Here is a 24379-nt window from a genome sequence, read left to right on the forward strand (position 1 = left end):
GATAAAACAGCGACTGAAAGGGCCATCATGGACGAACGTCTAGAATGTCCAGGTGGTCACAGCCAAAATACCGCTACGGTGGACATGGAAGGTAACATCGCCGCCATACGTGAAGACATAAGAAATATGGCCAGGGATATGAAGTCCGAATTGGTCAACTTTCAAAACAGAATCAGAGAAGATTTGAAAAAGGAGCTAACTGTCATACGAGAGGAAATTAAACAGAAGCTGGGCGAAGTGGTACCACAGCGACAGGAGGATCTACTTCGACCACGAATACCCCGCTGAAACCTTGGCAAAGAGGAAGGAGTATGCTCAAATAAGGAGAATTGTTCGGGAAAAAGGAATACGATTCCAAACACCACCGCCAGCCAAGCTACGAGTCTTGTTCGACGTTGGGCCGATAACCTATGGGAGCACAGCAGAAGTGGCAAAGGACTTAAAGACCAGGGGAATCTCTGTCGAGTTGGAGAAGTCGGCTGATGAGATTGCGTTACCGGAGAGGATGGAGAGGACCTGGCGGCGAGCGGGAGATGCACCCAGCCGACAGACCCGCCAAGAGTGGATTAAGGAGAAGCTGCAAGGTTTTCACCGGCCAAGATAGAGAGTCAGGGGGATCTGGAGGTAACAGACTGACACATGATTACTCATATTAAATGGCAACGAATCGGGTAAGCAAGATTACTGCCCAGTCAAGGACATTTATTAACGTCATTTGCTTTAAGGGATGAAACTGTATGCACTTGTTATGTTAGCGTTAAAACTATCTGTTGCTTCAATTTCAACTTCGTCCACCCTACTAAGAGGAATTATTAATATTATTATATTTTTTTCATAGACTGAACATAAGATAATTTCATTATTTTCCTTTTAATTACATTGGCTTGCCCTTAGCTTATAGAGTGAAAATAGTTGACCGAATCTGGGTATAGGGTTCTGGTAAGACACAAAGTGCACAAAATACACTCACTAAGTAGGGGTATTATAGATTTTACTGAAGGGGGGCCCTGGGGACTAACTAGACTACTCCCCTCACAAAAAAGTGGTTTTCTACTTCAAAATGGAGGTCCTGCGTTTTGTGATATGTTTGTTTGTTTTGTCTTGTATTCACTTGTTGAGTTCATGTTACGGTTCACAAATAGTTCAAGGTTGGTCACCAAAGGTTCATAACTTTTTTTTTAAATGTGGGTTTAAATGCAATGTCAGGAATATAGGGTGATTACCTTAAATGTAAATGGTTTACACAATCCAATTAAGAGGGGTAAGGTAATTGCAAAGATGAAAAAGGAAAAGTTGCATGTAATGTTTTGGCAGGAGACCCATCTTAACGACATGGAACATGAAAAGTAAAAAAAAACTAGGTTTTAAAAATACTTTTCATTCGTCTTATGAGAAAGGGAAAAGGAGAGGAGTAGCGATACTAATTTCTAACAGAGTGAATCTCCAACTGGTCTCTTCATTTTGTGACAGTGAGGGTTGATATATCTTTGTTAAAGGATATCTTGACCAAAAAGAAGTAACATTAGTCAATGTGTATAATCCACCAGGGCAGGAACATTCTTGTATCAGGGCATTTTTTGATTTGATAGCTTCTGAGGCCTCTGGTGTTTTAATGTGTGGAGGAGATTGGAACATTCAGTTACAACCTAAACATGACTCCTCCAATACATTTAACCCTCCTATTATGTTCAAATTTTACCCACATCTATTATGCTTGGGGTCAATTTGACCCCAGCAATTTAAACCTCCAAAAAAATATTATAATTCTTTTTTTTACCCAAGTTTTTGTGTCAGGTACTTTAGGTTTGTTTGTTGACTCCCTAAATAGCCCTTAAAAATAAAACAATACCCCCACCCACCCTCTTTATACATCCAGAATACATGTTACGCGACTATGGAGAAATATGCAGATCCCCATAAAATCTCACTGATTGACCTAAAATTGGAAAGAGATATCCTTCTGGTGTTTTTATGGCTTCATATTATTTCTAAGTACATATTGTTGCTATCTATAACATTTGGAGTAAAAAACTATTTCTTTTATCAAGAAAAGTAACAATGTGATGAAAAAAGTTGATATTTCTTGTATATTTTATACAATTAAAACAGCCTGGGGTCAAATTGACCCCAAACAACACCTATGCGTAAAATATGTGTACAGGACATTGAAAACATATCATCATGTTAATTTTGTCTTTACCCAGTTGTCCCCATTAAATTAGGAAAAGTCATTAAATATGAAGCAAAAAAAATGATGTCAAACATTTATTTAGAGACGTTAAACATTGAATGGGGTCAAATTGACCCCAAACATAATAGGAGGGTTAAGAGGATAACTCGTAGTGCCAGGATTACAAAAAAAATGTTGATGGAGCTAGGACTGATCGATGTATGGAGGGATTTCCACCCAAAAGAAAAACAATTCACATTCTATTCAGCAAGTAAAGGTGTATACTCAATAATTGACTACTTTTTTACTTACAACTCAGACAGACACAGACTTAAAGATTGTAGGATAGGAGTCAGAGACATATCTGACCACTCAGCTGTTTATTTAACTGTGCACCTGGATAATAAAAAGAAAAACATGCTTTGGCGACTTAATACAAGCATCTTGAATGACAGGACATGCAGAAGGAATTTAAAGATTATATGGACAATAACAATAATGGAGAAGTATCGCCAAGTGTTCTGTGGGACGCTGCAAAAGCAGTGATCAGAGGAAAATGTATAGCATTGACCTCACACAGAAAGAAGGAAAGATATAAAAAGCTGTCTGATTTAGAAGAGAATCTTAAAGTTTTAGAGAGGGAACACATTGAAAGTAAGGAACCTTGTATTCTAAACCAAATAAGAAATGTCAGAAAAGAAATAAACAAACTATGTGAAGAAGAATTAGAGAAAAAAAGCCAAATTTGCAAAGCAGAGATATTATGAGAATGGACCAAGCTGAAGCTTCTGGGATGGAGGTTAAGGATACAACAAGCAGACAGCTCCATAAATTAAAAAAATATTCCATAAATTAGAGGATATTGAACATATTTTTGAAAATTACTATATAGACTTATATAACGAACCAAATACAACTAGCCCTCAGCAAATAAATTAATTTCTGGAGTCATTCGATCTACCCTCTAAAGATGAAGAACAGAATAAAGCCCTGATGGCAGAGATTACAATGGATTAAAAGCTAATTAAGCTCCGGGGACAGACGGCTTCCCGGCGGAGTGGTACAAGGCCTTTAAGGATGAAATAGTGCCTATGCTTTTTGATTGTTTCAACTATACACTTAAAATGTGAACCACCAAGTACATGTAGGGAGGCAATCATTTCGGTTATTCCTAAAGAGGGGAAGGACAGAAAAGAATGTAGCACATATAGGCCAATTTCTGTACTCAATATAGACTACAAATTGTATGCGTCAATATTAGTAAAAAGGTTAGAGCATATAATAGTAGAACTAGTGGATCCAGACCAAACTGGCTTTGTGCGTGAAAGACAGACACAAGATAATATTAGGCGGGTGCTACACGTTATCGATCATGTGACTAAGGGGAATATTGAAGCCACAGTGATTAGTTTAGATGCGGAAAAGGCGTTCGATTCAGTTCGCTGGAAATATCTGTACTTGGCGTTGAGAAGATCTGGCTTTAAGGATGATTTTATTAACTGCATAAGAACTCTATACTCCTCATCAAACGCCAGGATAAAGATTAATGGACACCTCTCTCAGGTTGTCAACTTGGAGAGAGGCTGTCGCCAAGGCTGCCCCCTCAGCCTCGCCGCCTTTATTAATGTTTGAATTGTAGGTGAAACCGGGGTTATTACATTAAGTTAATTAAATCAGTCTCATAAAATTTAATAATCATTACATTTAGTATTTAATATTTTATAATTAAATTACTAAACAATGGAAAGCTCTAGTTGTATCACTATGCTACAGTCTAAGTATGGTATCACAATACTAAAGTACTACAATATCACTACACTATAACACTTCATGAAACAACTAGAAAAGTGAAGGCATTTGAAGTACTTGATTGGCGGAAAATAGCTTTCAGTGTAATATTGGAACAATAACAGGCAAGACAATTGTTTAAGTATAATATAAACATAACCGAAATGATTGCCTCCCTCCATGTACTACTTGGTGGTTCACGTTTTTTAAGTGTATCAGATCAGAATCAGAATCAGGTTTTATTAGCCAAGTAAGTTTGCACAAACAAGGAATTTGACTTGGTAAAGTGGCTCTTAATATGCTTACACAAAATATACATTACAACACAATACTGAACAAACAGTGCAACGGTCTAAGAAGTTTAAGAAATATATACAAGGCGGAATGGCTATATACAGTAGCTGTGAAATGTTACACAACAATAGTGCAAAGAAGAAGTGGAGAGTGCAAGAAGTGCAGGGATAAATATATATGCTATATATGCTACAGTGGGTTAGCTGTTCAGTAGTGAGACAGCTAGGGGGAAGAAACAGTTTTTGTGTCTGGAGGTTTTGGCGAACAGTGATCTGTAGCGCCTACCAGAGGGGAGGAGTTTAAATAGATTGTGTCCAGGGTGTGAGGGGTCTGCAGTGATTTTTCCTGCCCGTTTCCTGACTCTGGAGGTGTACAGGTCTTGGATGGTGGGCAGGTTGTCACCGATGATCTTTTCTGCAGACCTGACTGTCCGTTGGAGTCTGTTCTTATCCAGTTTGGTGGCCGAGGCTGGCGCAGGAAGTACATCCTCTGCTGGGCCTTCTTGATGATTGTGTTGATGTTGGGTTCCCACTTCAGGTTCCGGGAGATTGTGGATCCCAGAAACCTGAAGGATTCCACAGCCAACACAGTACTGTTGTGTATGATGAGGGGGGGCAGTGCTGGGGGGCTCCTCCTGAAGTCCACTGTCATCTCCACGGTTTTAAGTGTGTTCAGCTCTAGGTTGTTGCGACCACACCACAGGACCAGCTGTTCAACTTCCCGCCTATATGCAGACTCATCATCATCACGGATGAGGCCGATGACTGATGTGTCGTCTGCAAATTTTAGGAGTTTAACAGATGGGTCTCCTGAGGTGCAGTCGTTTGTGTAGAGGGAGAAGAGCAGTGGGGAGAGCACGCATCCCTGAGGTGCACCAGTGCTGACTGACCGGGTGCTGGATGTTGTTTCACCCAGCCTCACCTGCTGTTTCTTGTCTATCAGGAAGTTTGTGATCCACTGACAGGTGGAGGCAGGCACAGTGAGCTGGGTGAGTTTGGTGAGGAGGACTTCTGGAATGATGGTGTTGAACGCCGAGCTGAAGTCCACAAACAGCATCCTTGCATAGGTCCCTGGGGAGTCGAGGTGTTGCAGGATGTAGTGCAGCCCCATGTTGACTGCATCATTCACTGACCTGTTTGCCCGGTAGGCAAACTGCAGAGGGTCCAGCAGGGGGCCTGTGATGCCCTTCAGATGGGTCAATACCAGTCTCTCAAAGGATTTCATGACCACAGACGTCAGTGCGACAGGCAGTCATTCATTCAGTCCAGTGATGGAGGATTTCTTGGGAACCGGGATGATGGTGGAGCGTTTGAAGCAGGAGGGGACTTCACACAGCTCCAGAGATCTGTTGAAGATCCGTGTGAAGATGGGGGCCAGCTGATCAGCGCAGGCTTTCAGACAGGAGGGTGACACAGCGTCTGGGCCTGATGCCTTCCTTGTCTTCAGTCTTTGAAAGAGCTGGCACACATCCTCTTCACAGACCGTCAATGCCGGTGGGGAGTCAGGGGAGGTGATAACAGGGGGTGCAGATGATTGTGTGAAGTCTGAGTTGGAGCGGATGAGGGGTGTGAATGTGGGGTGATCAAATCTGCAGTAAAACACATTCAGTTCGTCAGCCAGTTGAGGGTTCTCCATGGAGTTGGGGGAGGATTTCCTATAGTTGGTGATGTCCTGCAGGCCCCTCCACACTGACGCAGGGTCGTTAGCTGAAAACCTGTTTTTCAGCTTTTCAGAGTAGCTTCTTTTTGCTACTCTGATCTCCTTAGTCAGTGTGTTTCTGGCCTGGTTGTACAGGATCCTGTCCCCACTCCTGAAGGCTTCCTCTTTGGCTTGACGAAGCTGCTTGAGCTTTGCTGTGAACCATGGTTTGTTGTTATTAAAGATGCGGTACGTTTTGGTGGGTACACACATGCCTTCGCAAAAACTGATATATGACGTCACAGTGTCCGTGAGTTCATCCAGTGATGTAGATGCAGCCTCAAAAACACTCCGGTCAGTGCAGTCAAAGCAGGCCTGTAGTTCCAGCTTTGACTCGTTGGTCCATTTCCTCACAGTTTTCACCACAGGCTTTGCAGATTTTAGTTTCTGCCTGTAGCTTGGGAGGAGATGAACCATGCAGTGATCGGAGAGTCCCAAAGCTGCACGGGAAACAGAGCGGTATACATTCTTTAGCGTTGTGTAGAAATGGTCGAGTGTACACTTGATGTGCTGCCTGTATTTTGGCAGTTCGCGGCTGAGATTCGCTTTGTTGAAATCTCCAAAGATAATGAGAATAGAGTCCGGGTATTTTCGCTCCGTGCTGGTTATCTGGTCAGCCAGGTGCCTTAGTGCGTCGCTAACGCAGGCTTGAGGTGGTATGTAGACACCGACCAGAATGAAGGAGGAAAACTCCTGCGGTGAATAAAAAGGCTTGCAGTTGATGGAAAGAGATTCTAGGTGAGGAGTGCATATTTTCCATAGCACTGTGACATCTGACGTTCGTTGGTATAAAAGCAGATTCCTCCTCCCCTCGTTTTCCCCGTTAATTCCGTAACGCGGTCCGCACGGTGGAGTTGGAAGCCCGGCAGATGGAGGATGCTGTCAGGGATGGACTCTCCAAGCCAGGTTTCACTGAAACACAGGGCAGTGGATCCTGATAAATCCCTGTTAGTCTTGTTTAGGAGCAGCAGTTCGTCCATTTGGTACCGGCGCCAACGCGAGTGGCAGCCTTTCCAAGTAGCTCCGTTGTCGCGTGTCTTTTCCGCTTTTTTAAGTTTGTTTGTCCTGTTTACACTTTGCTTTTCAAAGGCACTGTGTGGAAATCTTTATATCCTATGGATACACGTATTATTCGACTGCAACAAGGCAGTCAGAACTATGTTTACTCGAGGGATCAGCTGATCGCACTGCGGTCGAGAAATCATGCTGGGAAAGTTTACCCCATACCGGAGGAGCTGGTAAGACGCTACCGTGGAACCAGAGCTGGTGCGGTGGTGTAGGCTAGGCACCTGGAGAAGCGGTGGAGGTTTAAACCAGCTATTCCTCTGGTGTGATGGGGAATGTAAACTCGTTGGCCAACAAGACAGATGAGCTGGCAGCCTTGGTGGTGAACGTGAAGTTGTACAGAGAGTGCAGCTTACTGTGCCTCACGGAAACCTGTGATGGAATCTCTGTAAGCACGCTTAAGTTGAAGAAGGGGCCGGAGAGTTGAAGTCAGGTTTCTGTAGTTTATTTTAGGCGTGGAGACCCCCTCTCAGCTTGGTGCTCAGAGCAAGGCCTACCTGATAGCAGAATGTGTAGGCATTTATACATTTCAGTCAGGTAGAATACAATAGGAGAGGGGATGACCACACCCTTTAGGTGAGAGGAAGGGGGAGACAGTGGGGTGAGGGGTTCACCTATGGGGCGAGGGGGTGATACCATGACACAAAAGGTCTGAGCAGGAAGGAGCCTATCTGGGGGGGGAAGGGTTCACAAGCCACTTGTTCAGGTCTCAGTGAAACAGACAGAGTACACATCCAAAATGAGTTGCAGATACAACATAAGGAGTTAATGTCTTACAACAACAGAATAGCAATATTTCCAGTTCCATCACCTGGCTAACCAGCAACATCCCGGACCTCAACGTGGAGCTACCCGGCTTTACTACGGTGAGAGCGGACAGAGATCTCAAGCTAAGTGGCAAACGGAAAGGTGGGGGGCTTGCACTTTATGTCAATGTTAAGTGGTGCAACCCAGGGCATGTGACTGTAAAAGAGACCGTCTGTTGCCCTGACATAGAAGTGTTAGCCGTTAGCCTCCGTCCGTATTACATGCCCAGGGAATTCTCACACGCCATTGTTGTGTGTTTTTTATATCCCTCCACGAGCTACGGTCGAAATCGCGTGTGACACCATTTACTCCGTCATCGCTGGGCTCCAAACTCAACATCCTGAGGCCTTCATTGCAATCTCGGGGGACTTTAATCATGTTACTCTGGACTCAACTCTGCCTGCTTTTCACCAGTTTGTGTCTTGCTCAACAAGAAAGAACAGGACAATTGACCTGATGTATGCTAACGTGAGGGATGCATACAAAGCCACACCACTCCCTCCCTTAAGGAAATCTGATCACAATCTGGTTTTCTTACAACCCAAATACACACCAAAAGTGCGCAGGCAACCAACCACCACACGCTCCTTCAGGAACTGGGCTCCTGAGGCTTTGAGTCAACTGACTGGAGTGCGCTGCAGGACTCTTTTGGGGAGGACATTGAAGGGGCCACACACTGCACTACGAACTACCTGAACGTCTGCATGGACATTGTCGCTCCCACTAAAACGGTGCGCTGCTCGCCTAACAACAAGCCCTGTATTACCTATAATGTAAAACATCTCCTCCACAGGAAAAAGAGGGCATTCAAAGAGGGGGACTAGGCCGAGCGGAGACGCGTACAGGGAGAGTTGAAAACCATGCTTAAGGAGGCAAAGGACTCATACAGAAGGAAGGTGGAGCAGAAGCTGCAGGAGAACAATATGAGAGAAGTGTGGGATGGAATGAAAACCATCACAGGCTGCAAGAAGAGCAGCAGCACTGTTGAGGGGGGATGTGGTGAGGGCAAACCAGTTTAAGATTTTGATAACCCTGTCACTGGTGTCTAACACCTATTCCTCCACCTCCCCCACCAGCTGCTCTGCCACTCTTCACAGCTGCACCCCTCCCCCAGGTGACTACACAGAGCCCCCTCCCTCCCCCCTACCATCACGGCTAAACAGGTCACAGGAGAGCTGAGGGGTGCGCCCCAGGAAAGCAGCTGGCCCTGATGGAGTCTGTCCAAGATTTCTCAAGGTATGCGCTGTGGAACTGGGTGAGCCTCTGCAGCATCTCTTCAACCTGAGCCTCCAACGGGGGAAGGTGTCTGCTCTGTGGAAAACTTCCTGCCTCATCCCTGTTCCAAAGAAGCCACACCCCAGTGAGCTGAATGACTTCAGGCCAGTCGCTCTAACATCGCACATCTGTAAGACCATGGAACGACTGCTACTGCACATCATCAGACCCCAGGTACGCCATGCACTTGACCCGCTGCAGTTTGCCTACCAGGAGAAGGTGGGCGTGGAAGATGCCATCGTCTACCTAATGCACAGGGCTCACTCTTATCTGGACAAAGATGCTGTGAAAATCATGTTCTTTGATTTCTCCAGTGCCTTCAACACCATCCAGCCCCTCCGACTGAGTGACAAGCTCGTGCAGATGGGTGTGAACCCCCACCTGGTATCCTGGATCACTGACTACCTGACGGAGAGACCACAGTTTGTCAGGCTGAAAGACTGTATGGGGCGCCGATTGTAAAATGTTGCACGTTTTAAAACCCTGCTCAGTTTTGGTACATTTAGCATTATCATATGGGGAAAAAAGCACAACAATATTCAAATGTCACTTTTTCAAACATTTAGAGAGATATTCATGTAAGGATAATGTTTGGCAGTAACACAAAGTTGTTGAATAATATAAATGTTTCATCTAAATGTAAATGTTAAATATGAATGTAAATGTTAAATATAAATGTTCAATGTTATATATAAGTGTTAAATGTAAATGTTAAATGCTAAATGCTAAATGTAAATGTAAATGTAAATGTTAAATGTTCAGTCTACATGTCAGATTTGAAGACTGAACCTTACAATATTTACGGTAATTGGCTTTCATAGTTTTCACGTCACGTCAGAATTACCAGCTTGCGGGCAAGAAATACACTCCACAGCTGTTTACCACTGGAATTTATACAGGAACTGACCATCTTTCATTCAAGATTATTTAATATATCCGCTTTAAAATTGTCTGACATAGGTAGTAAAATGCCAGACAGTTGTTGCTCGGTTGGCTGTTCAAATCGGCGAGGAGACAAGCCCGGCTGTTTCCAGCTGATTGTAGACGTCTTCTGGGTCAACTTTTCTCAGGCGGGCAGTAAAGTAGCCTTATTTTTGGAGCTTGCAATAAAACTAACCCTGTTTTGGTCGCCTCATTTATCAGAATAACTACCTAAAACGGGAATAGATCAAAAAATAAAGACAAGAAACAAAGCATCAACACGATTAAAATTGGATTACCCGGTTTCTGCTCTGAGATTGCGACAAGTACTTAAGCAAGTAGGCTAGGCTAATGTATTTTGTCATCCAACTGGTAATACTACAATGCCAGTAGAAAATACTTGGGAAGATAATTTCAGTTGTCATTCGCCAGACCAGGTGGTTGTACTTGTGTTAACCAGGAAATTGTGTCAAATGATAAAGAACAGTGTTGGGTAGGCTAAAGGCTGCTAGCTAACAGCATGTAGCTCGCTAGCTGGTAGCTAGCTATTAAATGGCAATCATCTTTGCTCTGATAATGAAGATGTTTATTAGTTTTCACCTTCCAGACGACATCGTTATGAACCCATCCCCTTCTGAAAATTAAATTACTATCTGTGCTTTTGGTAGACTTTCAGTTTTTGAGGTGTGTAGGGGGACGGATTTTCTATTAGATAGAGGAGCTCAGGCAGGGACTTCTACGACGTTATAGAAATACAAATATCAGTGGTCGACATCTTCGCTTTTGCCCGCAAGGTATCCCTGGTAGTGTTACTGAAAGCTATGAATTACCGTAAATATTGTAATGTTCTGTCGTCAAGTCTGACATGTAGACTGAACATTTACATTTACATCGAACATTTACATTTAACATTTAACATTTACATTTACATTTACATTTATATTTTAGATGAAAGATTTATATTATTTAACAACTTTGTGTTACTGCAAAAAATTATCCTTGGAAAAGTTATCGCATGAATTTACATGAATATGTATATCTCTAAATGTTTGAAATATTGTCATGCTTTTTTCCCCATATGATAATGCTAAATTTACCAAAACTGAGCAGGATTTTCTAACGTGCAACATTTTACAAACGGCGCCCCATAAGACTGTGTATCTGAGACTGTGTTGTGCAGCACCGGCGCTCCACAGGGGACTGTGCTCTCACCTGTCCTGTTTACCCTGTACACATCAGAATTCACCTACAACACGGAGTCATGCCACATCCAGAAGTTCTCTGATGACTCTGCTGTTGTGGGATGTATCAGGGATGGACAGGAGGGTGAGTACAGGAGCCTGGAGGACAACTTTGTGCAGTGGTGTAAGCATAACCACCTGCAGCTGAACGCCACCAAGACCAAGGAGATGGTGGTGGATTTTAGGAGGTCTCAGCCTCCTCTGCTACCAGTCTCCATCGGGGGAGTCAGTGTGGAGGTGGTCAACACCTACAAGTACTTAGGAGTTCATCTGGACAGTAAACTGGACTGGTCAGCCAACATAGATGCCATCTATAAGAAGGGTCAGAGCCGGCTCTACTTCCTGAGGAGGCTGAGGTCCTTCAATGTCTGCAACAAACTCCTGCGCATGTTTTACCAGTCTGTTGTTGCCAGCGTCCTTTTTTATGCTGTGGTCTGCTGGGGAGGCAGCATGAAGAAGAGGGATGCAGGGCGACTAGACAGGCTGGTGAGAAAGGCAGGAGCTGTTGTTGGCATGGAACTGGACTGCCTGACATCAGTGGCGGAGAAAAGGACCCCGAGTAGGCTGCTGACCATCTTGGACAATGACCACCACCCACTACATAGTACTCTTAACGGACAGAGGAGCATTTTCAGTGGCAGACTCCTGTCACTGTCATGCTCTTCGGACAGGCTGAGAAAGTCCTTTGTCCCCAGGGCAATACAGCTTTACAACGCCACGCAGAAGGGGAGGGGGAGGGAGATGGACTTCTCTGCATGAGTCTACCTCAGTCTCCCCTCCTCTTCTCATTATATTCCATCCCACTGCCCATCTTTTTACTGGCTATACTAGCCCATTGCACAGACTGTACTATTTATATCACTTTGCACTATCCTCACACACACACGCACAAGTACTCTATCTTTGCACTATCCACACAAGCACATGAACACTATCTATCTGCACTCTTTTCACTACTTTCCTCGTGGACATCAACACTGACACAATCAATGCACACTGTAATATCTGTATAATATCTGTATAATATCTGTATAATATCTGTATACACCCCACTCCCTATGTATATTGTTTTTCTACTGTGATTTGTGTATGTATGTTTGTGAGTTAAGTTAAGTGTATAAGCTACTGGACGACCTAAATTTCCCTCGGGATTAATAAAGTATCCATCTATCTATCTATCTATCTATCTATCTATCTATCATTTTGTTGGGAGGAGAGCGGACGTTTGCCAGATGTAACGACGGGAGCGGAGTTCGGAACCCTCGCTCTCGCAGTCTAACCAGCGCTCCAGCGCGCTTCCCACGCCTGCATCTCCTCCAAGCTCCACAGAGAGCTGCTGCTCCTCCAACCAATATCTCCCAAAAAGTTTCTGGGTCTGTAAAGTCCGGTGAAAGGGTTTGAGGAATGGAATGTCGAACATTCATGAGTTCTTCTCTTGAAAAAGTAATCGTAGAAGGATTGCTGAAGACCGTACAAATAAACAAAAACATAAAAAGCACAAGAGAGCACAACACTTGTGTCGACCATCCGCGGCGCTATCTTGAAACATTCCCTGATACAAGAATGTTCCTGCCCTGGTGGATTATACACATTGACTAATGTTACTTCTTTCTGGTCAAGATATCCTTTAACAAAGACATATCAACCCTCACTGTCACAAAATTAAGAGACCAGTTGGAAATTCACTCTGTTAGAAATTAGTATCGCTACTTGTGAGGGACCGGGCGGTTTTGGGAGATTGCGACTGGACTGGGTGGTGTTGTTGGGATAAAGGGTGCAGGAGATGGTGGCTTCCATATAAAAATATTCTTCTTTATTTACATGGGGATTATTTGGTGTCCACCCCGTAACATGTATAAACAATAAACAAACATATCTTCAAAAACACAAAGATGGCCTCACTTAAAGTGCTACAAACACTAAGGAGAACTAAGCATATTCTTGAGGCACCGATTCATTATTCACTAATTAACTAAATCACAAGTTCACTAGGAACATTTCACAGAGCACAGGTTAACAAGTTCAGAAGGAACCTCTTCACAGCACAGGTTAACAAGTTCAGAAGGAACATATTCAATACCTAGGTTCAGAAGGAACCTCTTCACAGCACAGGTTAACAAGTTCAGAAGGAACATATTCAATACCTAGGTTCAGAAGGAACCTCTTCACAGCACAGGTTAGTATCCACACAGCTAGACACCATTACACTTAGCCTCACAGCAGGTAAGTGTTTTCCAGATTTCACCCTCTCATGCCTGCCTTCAAAGTTCTCCCATGGCCATCTCATGAAAAGTCTCTCCTCATGAACATGAGGCGCCTTTTAAATAGGGGCCGCCAGCTGAGTTCAATTGAGCCACTTTGGTCTTCCGGGTCCAACCACTATGGTGGGGGAAGCCCGGATCGAACCATTGTGGCGGGGGAGTCCACCCCACACCAGGGCCAAACTCCTGATGAGACAGTGAGAAGGGGAACAAAATTTCACCTTCTCACACTACTCCTCTCCTTTTCCCTTACTTATAAGACGAATGAAAAGTATTTTTAAAACCTAGTTTTTTTTTTACTTTTCATGTTCCATGTCGTTAAGATGGGTCTCCTGCCAAAACATTACATGCAACTTTTCCTTTTTCATCTTTGCAATTACCTTACCCCTCTTAATTGGATTGTGTAAACCATTTACATTTAAGGTAATCACCCTATATTCCTGACATTGCATTTAAACCCACAGTTAAAAGAAGAGTTATGAACCTTTGGTGACCAACCTTGAACTATTTGTGAACCGTAACATGAACTCAACAAGTGAATACAAGACAAAACAAACAAACATATCACAAAACGCAGGACCTCCATTTTGAAGTAGAAAACCACTTTTTTGTGAGGGGAGTAGTCTAGTTAGTCCCCAGGGCCCCCTTCAGTGCAATCTATAATACCCCTACTTAGTGAGTGTATTTTGTGCACTTTGTGTCTTACCAGAACCCTATACCCAGATTCGGTCAACTATTTTCACTCTATAAGCTAAGGGCAAGCCAATGTAATTAAAAGGAAAATAATGAAATGATCTTATATTCAGTCTATGAAAAAAAATATAATAATCTTAATAATTCCTCTTAGTAGGGTGGACGAAGTTGAAATTGAAGCAACAGATAGTTTTAACGCTAACATAACAAGGGCATACAGTTTCATCCCTTAAAGCAAATGACGGTAATAAATGTCCTTGACTGGGCAGTAATCTTGCTTACCCGATTCGTTGCCGTTTAATATGAGTAATCATGTGTCAGTCTGTTACCTCCAGATCCCCCTGACTCTCTATCTTGGCCGGTGAAAACCTCGCAGCTTCTCCTTAATCCACTCTTGGCGGGTCTGTCGGCTGGGTGCATCTCCCGCTCGCCGCCAGGTCCTCTCCATCCTCTCTGGTAACGCAATCTCATCAGCCGACTTCTCCAACTCGACAGAGATTCCCCTGGTCTTTAAGTCCTTTGCCACTTCTGCTGTGCTCCCATAGGTTATCGGCCCAACGTCGAACAAGACTCGTAGCTTGGCTGGCGGTGGTGTTTGGAATCGTATTCCTTTTTCCCGAACAATTCTCCTTATTTGAGCATACTCCTTCCTCTTTGCCAAGGTTTCAGCGGGGTATTCGTGGTCGAAGTAGATCCTCCTGTCGCTGTGGTAGATCTCCTTCTTCTTCCATGCAGAGTGTAACACCAGTTATTTAGTTTTAAACTCCTGGAAGTATGCAATCACTGACCTGGGCTGCGTATCATTGGGTGGCCGGGGGCCGAGCGCTCTATGGCATCGCTGTATGCCAAGTTCAGCTTCGGCGAGGGGCTCCAACTCTTTTTTTAATGAAATGATCAATAAACTGCTGAATATTGTTTCCCTCAGTGCCCTCTGGGATGCCATAAATGCAAAGATTATTTCGCCTCGAGCGTGCTTCCATGTCTGTAAGCTTCATCTGTAAACGTTCCTGAGTTTGTAGGGAGCTACTCAGCATCTCCTTGAAGTCAGCGTTCCACTCTTCTAGGTCGGCTATGCGCGTCTCTTCTTCACCCACCCTGTCAGTTGTAGCTTTGAGGTCGTTTACCACTTCGCCCAGCTTCTGTTTAATTTCCTCTCGTATGACAGTTAGCTCCTTTTTCAAATCTTCTCTGATTCTGTTTTGAAAGTTGACCAATTCGGACTTCATATCCCTGGCCATATTTCTTATGTCTTCACGTATGGCGGCGATGTTACCTTCCATGTCCACCGTAGCGGTATTTTGGCTGCTACCACCAGGACATTCTAGACGTTCGTCCATGATGGCCCTTTCAGTCGCTGTTTTATCAGTTTTGTCCACTTTCCCTTGCGGCTTTCCCTTGCTCTTCTTGTGTTTTTCCCCTTCAATCATTATTGAGCACAAATTTTAAGTGAAACGTATTTAAATTGGGGAATAAACTCCGACCGACCGGGAGGTTTTGTTTGAGCGACCGTTTGCTTCAGTCTCATCGCTGGAGTCCCCTCCAACTAATATTTTGACATTAAAAAAATAAATCTTACATAAGGGTAAAATTATCCAAAAATCGAAAGAGGAAGGGGTACGTAGGCTACCACCTTGGTGTTGTCAGAACATGCTAGCACATTGAGGCGTATGGTTAGAGTGTGTGTGTCCAAGCAACTTCGACGAAAGAAATAATGAAGAGGCAAAAGCGGAGCGGTGCGGAGAACAGACGTGACATTTTCACAGTGATTTTGTTCTATAATTAATGTTTGTTCATCGTTGCGATCGGGCAAAATACCGTCTGAAAGTTGCAATTCCGTTTTCGTGGAAAATTGTTTTGAAAGCCAGGAGTGAAGCTTGCCTAAAGCGCCAAATATGCTAGGGCCGGCCCTGTACACACCACTCTACACCACCCAGCCATCCGCCATATCTCTGGACTATGCCTGCTGTGTAGAGTCCAGATGAACTTCTTTGCTTTGAGTGAAAGCAGGCGTGAAAATGCAATGTCATCCCTACACACACAAGCACACACAGGCAGACACACACACAAACACGGGCACACCCCCTTTATGCTGAGGAGTGAGAGTCTGTTATTACACACACACACACACACACACACACACACACACACAGAGGCTCACACCCTCGATGTGGGGGAAATGGGAGTGTGTTATCACTGTAAATATTCACACTGTGTGTCATGTCTTGGCGGATGACGTCCTAATTGCTCACCCACAGATTGTCCACTCGCCACATTCAGAGTGAGAGTCATTGAGACATTGGGGCTTTCTGGAATTAACGTTTTGTTTTTATCAAGTGGCATTTGTGTGTGGACTTAAAAGCTTTACTTTTTATATTTCAATTCTCTAATAAAATACTCTAATAGAGTAATTTATGACTACTCTAATAAAATATACTTTGTGTCCCCTTTTGTTTTAGACAGGGTGTGACACACATTTACTTTAATGAAAAACAGAGACCTTTGTGTCACCTTTTGCCTGAGACGGGGCGTGACACACCCACACCCATTCCTTTCCACTTCTCTGCTCTTTGACCAGATGAACAGGTTTTCCTCTCTGCACACCCACTTTATCCCGTGCGTTTGCTCTTCCATTATTACTTGATCGAAGCGGAGTAGTTGTGTGTTCCTTCTCCTCCGAGACGACTTTTCTCCAAAGAAGATTCTTAGAAGCAGAGGAAGCACAACTTCACTCCCATAGCTGAAACACTAGACTGAGGTAAGACCTACTTTGTGGTGAGCAGAAATTATTAATGTAAAAACAGTTCATGCACAATCTGTTAGCCAAATTATACATGTATGACTGTATAAAATAGGGGGATATCTGATTGAATGAATCCCAAAAGGATCTGTATGATGGTGGAATGACTAGGTGACAATCGCTACAGATTGTCCGGTAAGAACAAGAATGTCAAAGTTCCAATGATGACGGATGTAACGATGTATTTATTGCACACACACACTCAAGCCTTGAATGGCAGGATGAATACAAAATGACTGATGACCGTGAAAGTAATCCGTGTAAAGGATTGACATGAATTGTGATTGACTTATCCGTGGTTTCTATGGAATGATAAAAATAACAAACATATACAAATATTAACAATTATATACAATAAAGATGAAAACAGTATAAACACACAATGATTATTACGGCTATGATATAAATATGGATATGTTTCTTTAACACCGTGTCCCGTAACGTTGAACATTCCACTACTCCGTTACCGGGGTCAGCCCTATGTTCCCACAGCCATATGTTCCCACATTTCTAAGGATTTTTTTTTCACTGACAATTTTGAAAATTAGGCACTATGTTCCCACAGATCTTTGTTCCCAGATTTATTTAGAAAAATTAGTCCCGATGTTCCCACAGCCCTATGTTCCCACATTTCTAGATTTTTCTGAAAATTAAATCCTCTGGTCCCACACTTTCTGTTAAGCCCCAGCCGTTTTCGGGACAAAAACACCTACAAATGCATGCCTAAAGTAAATGATCAATTCCTCCACAATTATACAGTCGATTTGCATGTTCATGTTGCAAAAAAAAAAGTAAAAAAAATCGCCATTTTGGAAAAAATCGCGGACCCACCCGCGGGTTAGGGTTATAGGTTAGGTTAGGGTTAGATGAAGTGTAGGAACATAGGCCCTAATTTTGTAATACATATTAGAAATGTGGGAACATATGGCTGTGGGAATATAGGGCTGTGGGAACATTGGGCTGTGGGAACATAGGGCTGTGGGAACATAGGCACGCTCCCCCGTTACCAACAGTAACTCGTTGGTATAACAGTAACATGAATGAGATATGACACGACAGTGAATGATTACTACACTAAATGACTAACAGATATTATCTACAATGATATGAACAGACTAAATCACTAAACACACATATATACAAACACTCGCATTCTCAAAGATGCACGGCAAGGACGAAAGTGAATGGCTCTGAATGTGAATCGTCCAACGCGCTCCTCTCCAGCTTCTCTTGACCCACAACTGGCCAGAGGTGGGTCGTATATTTATAGGGGAGATGAGGGGGAGCCTTGAAACCGGCTTGGGGTGGCCAAATAGTCAGTAAGTTTTGTCGTGGCTGATCATTCCATTTCTTTCTGTGATTAATATATTTTCTGAGACTGATTGTAAAGAAAATCTGATAGTATTTATTGTAATCGTTAATGTCACAATAAGGAGACGTCCATGGTCAAGCTCGATCTCAGCGCATGTACTGGTTTCTTGGTACTATTTAAGCCTCGTTCTTGTGGGGCGTTGTCCCATATTAATTACCCTAATCATCTGTATTAGGTCTTGTATCGACTACCAGCAGGGGGTATATTTACTGAGGCCACCTTTGACCTGACAACTGTCTCTTCAGAGAGCTAGACTTCTTGTCTCCTGTATACTCGACACTTTTTTGAAGAGTTCCTTACTGTAAGCATGTCCTTATCTGGCAAAAGTGTCCTTATCTATTCCTGTACTGTACCTTGCGCTGAGAACCAGGCCATTCCATATTCACCTCAACATAAAAAATATCCCACAGTTTCCACTGTGCACGAGCCCCACGGAACCCTGGGATCAACTGATTGGGTGCTAAAAAAGGCAATGTTAAAACGTGGATGCTATTAGGAAATGTTAACAGTTAGCTTAACATGTGCTTTCTTTACTTCATGAAACTAGGTGACTTGGTTAATTGCAACATTGTGCTTTTTGTGTTCTAGTTTCACTCTCTTTCACCCTTTGATTTATTGTCGTGGATTCAGTACAATTTGAAGAATAAATCTGCAAACAAGAATACAAGACATTCTTCATCTTTATGAATAAAAGAGAGTTTAGCTCACTGTCTAGTTGAAGTTATCACACCTCAACGAGGACAGTACAGTTACCACATCGCCCAGCTTCTGTTTAATTTCCTCTCGTATGACACTCAGCTCCTTTTTCAAATCTTCTCTGATTCTGTTGACCTGAAAGTTGACCAATTCGGACTTCATCTCCCTGGCCATATTTCTTATGTCTTCGCGTATGGCGGCGATGTTACCTTCCATGTCCATCGTATCGGTATTTTGGCTGCGACCACCAGGACATTCCCGACGTTCGTCCATGATGGCCCCTTCAGTCGCTGTTTTATCAGTTTTGTCCATTTTCCCTTGCGGCTTTCTCTTGCTCTTCTTGTGTTTTTCCCCTTCAATCATTATTGAGCACAAATTTTAAGTCAAACGTATTTAAATTGGGGAATAAACTCCGACCGTCCGGGAGGTTTTGTTTAAGTGACCGTTCGCTTCAGTCTCATCGCTGGAGTCCCCTCCAACTAATATTTTGACATTAAAAAAATAAATCTTATATAAGGGTAAAATTAGCCAAAATCGAAAGAGGAAGGGGTACGTAGGCTACCTCCTTGGTGTTGTCAGAACATGCTAGCACATTGAGGCGTATAGTTAGAGTGTGTGTGTCCAAGCAACTTCGACGAAAGAAATAATGAAGAGGCAAAAGCCATCCATTTGAACAATATATTTCTAATTTAAGAAGAAAAGAAAGGAAGAAGAAGAGAAACGTGCCAAGGAGAAAGGTAAATCCTTAAATCCTGTTCTTAGCCAAGAATGAATCCCAGATAAGAAAACGTTCATGAACGCCAGAATTGCCCCGGTCACTTTAGTGGAGTTAAGAAGAAAAGATGTACCTTATCATTGAAAGCCTTCCTACTCCCTGTCACATAGGTCTTTAAGGATTTTACCAAGGGCGTAGGTTTGGGCTCAGCATTGGTAGGGACATTGCCCTGCAGACCCCCATATTAGCCACAAGTGACCCAGACCTTCTAAGATTGTTGTTTGCCAGCCATCAACAGAACAGAAGACTAAAAAAACATGATTTGCAGGCGGTTGGGAAGATGAGCGAGTGAATGTGACAGGCTGTAGCGGAGGTGTGTGTGTGCAGCAACCGTTGAATAGGGGGGCGTGGCCGGAGCGGAGTTCAGCACAGACGTGACATTTTCTCAGTGATTTTGTTCTTTAATTAATGTTTGTTCATCGTTGCGATCGGGCAAAATACTGCCTGAAAGTTGCAATTCCGTTTTCGTGGAAAATAGTTTTGAAAGCCAGGAGTGAAGCTTTTCTAGAGCGCCAAATGTGCTAGGGCCAGCCCTGTACACACCACTCTACACCACCCAGCCATCCGCCATATTTCTGGACTATGCCTGCTGTGTAGAGTCCAGATGAACTTCTTTGCTTTGAGTGAAAGCAGGCGTGAAAATGCAATGTCATCCCTACACACACAAGCACACACAGGCAGACACACACACACACGGGCACACCCCCTTTACGTTGAGGAGTGAGAGTCTGTTATTACACACACACACACACACACTAACACACAGAGGCTCACACCCTCGATGTGGGGGAAATGGGAGTGTGTTATCACTGTAAATATTCACACTGTGTGTCATGTCTTGGCGGATGACGTCCCAATTGCTCACCCACAGATTGTCCACTCGCCACATTCAGAGTGAGAGTCATTGAGACATTGGGGCTTTTTGGAAACAACATTTTGTTTTTATCAAGCAGCATTTGTGTGTGGACTTAAAAGCTTTACTTTTTATATTTCAATTCTCTAATACAGTAATTTATGACTACTCTAATAAAATATACTTTGTGTCCCCTTTTGTTCTAGACAGGGTGTGACACACATTTACTTTAATGAAAAACAGAGACCTTTGTGTCACCTTTTGCCTGAGACGGGGCGTGACACACCCACACCCTTTCCTTTCCACTTCTCTGCTCTTTGACCAGATGAACAGGTTTTCCTCTCTGCACACCCACTTTATCCCGTGCGTGTGCTCCTCCATTATAACTTGATCACAGTGGAGTAGTTGTGTGTTCCTTCTCCTCCGAGACGACTTTTCTCCAAAGAAGATTCTTAGAAGCAGAGGAAGCACAACTTCACTCCCATAGCTGAAACATAGCTGAACATTCCACTCCTCCGTTACCAACAGTAACTCATTGGTATAACAGTAACATGAATGAGATATGAAACGACAGTGAATGATTACTACACTAAATGACTAACAGATATTATCTACAATGATATGAACAGACTAAATCACTAAACACACATATATACAAACACTCGCATTCTCAAAGATGCACGGCAAGGACGAAAATGAATGGCTCTGAATGTGAATCGTCCAACGCACTTCTTGGCGCTCCTCTCCAGCTTCTCTTGACCCACAACTGGCCAGAGGTGGGTCGTATATTTATAGGGGAGATGAGGGGGAGCCTTGAAACCGGCTTGGGGTGGCCAAATAGTCAGTAAGTTTCCACTGTGCACGAGCCCCACGGAACCCTGGGATCAACTGATTGGGTGACCTCTCTGTAGACCCCAGGTCCTGTGAGTGGCCTACACAGTAGGGTGCACAGCTGTAGACCGTTGGTTGATAGCAGCAGCCTTTTGAACAGACTGTATTAAGGCAGTAGAAATACAACAGATCACTCCATTATCAAACAGTACATGATGGATAGGATATATATGGGTGAGTGTACAATAAAAGGCAGCATACATACAACATGGGCCTTCTTATATACATATACAGTATATATATATATATATATATATATATATATATATATTTTCGTCGATACAGATACCGTGTTTGTTCATCGTTGCGATCGTTGTTGTGTTGTTGTTGTTCTGTTATATATATATATATATATTATTCATTATAATACGGGTAGATGAAATCAAGCATTCTGATTGGTTGAAAGGAGGTCATGGGGTGTACTGTATTGAGCCATAATGTACTGTACAGCTGTTTACATTTACCTTAGTGTTCCATATCAGTGCACACTCAAAATATACTACTTTAGTTAGAAAAAAAATAGCAGACCAAATCTCTGTAGATCATCGTATTTAAACATAAAAGTTTTAAGTTTAACTTTTTTTTGCTTAGATTTTTAGAAAGTTACCGAGAAATATACACTGTGCAATATAAAAACCACATTATTGTAACTGAAAAATACGTCTAAGAGGATTTGCGAGGTGTACGATCCACCTATCAGCATGCTACTAGCCGTTAGTGATTAGCAATTCCTCTGTGTTTTTGCAAAGCATCTGCCCCAACTTTCTTTTCCCGACATTTACATTTATCCTGTACATAATCCATCCCCATAAACCGGAGATTTCAGGAGTAGAGATGCCTTTTAATATGCAGTTGCAGGATGGGTGAACGACACCAAGATATGGCATTTGGAGACAAAAACAATATGTATGAGATCACAGGACATGTATCCTGGATCTTATCAAAGCTAACCGTTCTTGAGCAAGCAAGAGTGCCAATATGGGCTAACGAGTTGTAGCCAAATCCCAAAGGGCTAAATAGCTCGCTAGTAATTAGCACTCTAGCTTGCTCAGGAGAGTTTAGCTCTAATAAGACACAGCAATTATTCACAATTGTATCAATTGTATATCTAGGTTTTCGCTGGCGACTGTTGTCGCATCCATCAGCACAACATATCCCGGGCATTTTGAACTTTCTGTGGGTTGTGACCGTAAACTGCTCGCTAGCTATTACCACTTTAGCTTGCTCAGGAGAGTATAAGCTAACCAACGTGATGTTCCCAATGCTGTTTGTTTGTTGCATAGCAACAGCCACACATTCAGGGACTATTTTCTCCAGAGTCTAGGCTACTGAAATGTGATACACAACGTTTGGTGGCTATTACAACTATTTTGTGCTGAAAGGCAGCTTACTATTTAGTTACTATTTATAATGTTGCTGGCAACCGTATTATAAAAACAAAAAGGTACTTGAGGCAGTACTGTATTGTCAATAATGTACTGTGCAAAGGTTTGCCGCTTCGCGTCGGGCCTAACAACACCCTTGAACAGTACATTATTGACGATACAGTACTGCCTCTCGTACCTTATTGCTTAAATAACACATAAAATAGCCCTATCTATTAGGGGTGTAAAAAAAAAAACGATACGTATCGATATCCGTTTTTAGCGTGTAAGATACGACTACATCGATGCGTGACGTCCCGTATCGGTATTAAAATGGCATAAACCGGTCTTTGCCCGATTTAAAAGTTATGAACCGGTTCACAAGCGTTTGTCTCTCCGTTAACTTAAAACACTAAACACTGGCTGACCTGTTGCATTTGATCTCAGTCAGAACAATGACAGCCTGTCATTGGCCAAAGCCCGCATAGCATAAACCAATCAGGCTGTATTCTCACAAATAACGCCAAGACCAGAGAATGACAGATTACAACTCCCAATCATTTAAACGGCCAATGCTATGCTAGCTACGCCATTCATTTCAATGGCCAATGCTATGCTAGCTACTTCAGCCAAGGAAGATACATCGTTGTTGATTGGGTGATTTTACAGACATCCTCGGATTTAAATCATTATAATAATAATAAATAGGAGAATATTTGTATCATTAACAATTATGTTTAACATTTATAGTCATGATTCATAGGCCGAGACATCGTGATGTCCTAACATAAATAAAAGCACTATATTGTAACGTGCCGGCATAGTCGCCCCATAATGCCGTGCGGCGGGGGCATACTTTTCTCTATGTGATGCACTAGCGCTCAACGATGTTTTCTAACAATGTTCCTTACTGTTCTAATTGCATGTCGTTGTTCTGTGTTGGGACGGAGTTTATACAGGTGTGTGACGGTAGCACAGTCTGTTCGTGATAACTTTTACCAGGGCATAAAGCCCGTGCCATTTTGACATTGTGTTGTGTTTAGTGTTAATGAGTGAGAGGAATAAAAAGCCATAACAAATATTCCGCACTTTCGTGATCTGTTACAATATGAACACTGGAAATGGCAGTGAATAAATAAATAACCACTGGATAAGTCAAAGTCAAGTCAAGTCAAAGTGTTTTTTATCACATACACCAAAATTCTTCAGCGCAGCGAAATTCTTACGACTTGGCAGCCAACATCTACGCAGTAGACGGCATACAACAGGTAACAAGAATAACATATACCTAAATAGCATATACCAGAAATAACATATAACATATGACATATAACAAGTAACAACAGTTTGAAATACAAGAAGGGCAGTATTAAATTAAATAAGATAAAAAATATGTGCTTATATATATATGTAGCAAG

Source organism: Clupea harengus, unplaced genomic scaffold, assembly GCF_900700415.2.
Source record: "Clupea harengus unplaced genomic scaffold, Ch_v2.0.2, whole genome shotgun sequence".
In the NCBI taxonomy this organism is placed as follows: domain Eukaryota; kingdom Metazoa; phylum Chordata; class Actinopteri; order Clupeiformes; family Clupeidae; genus Clupea; species Clupea harengus.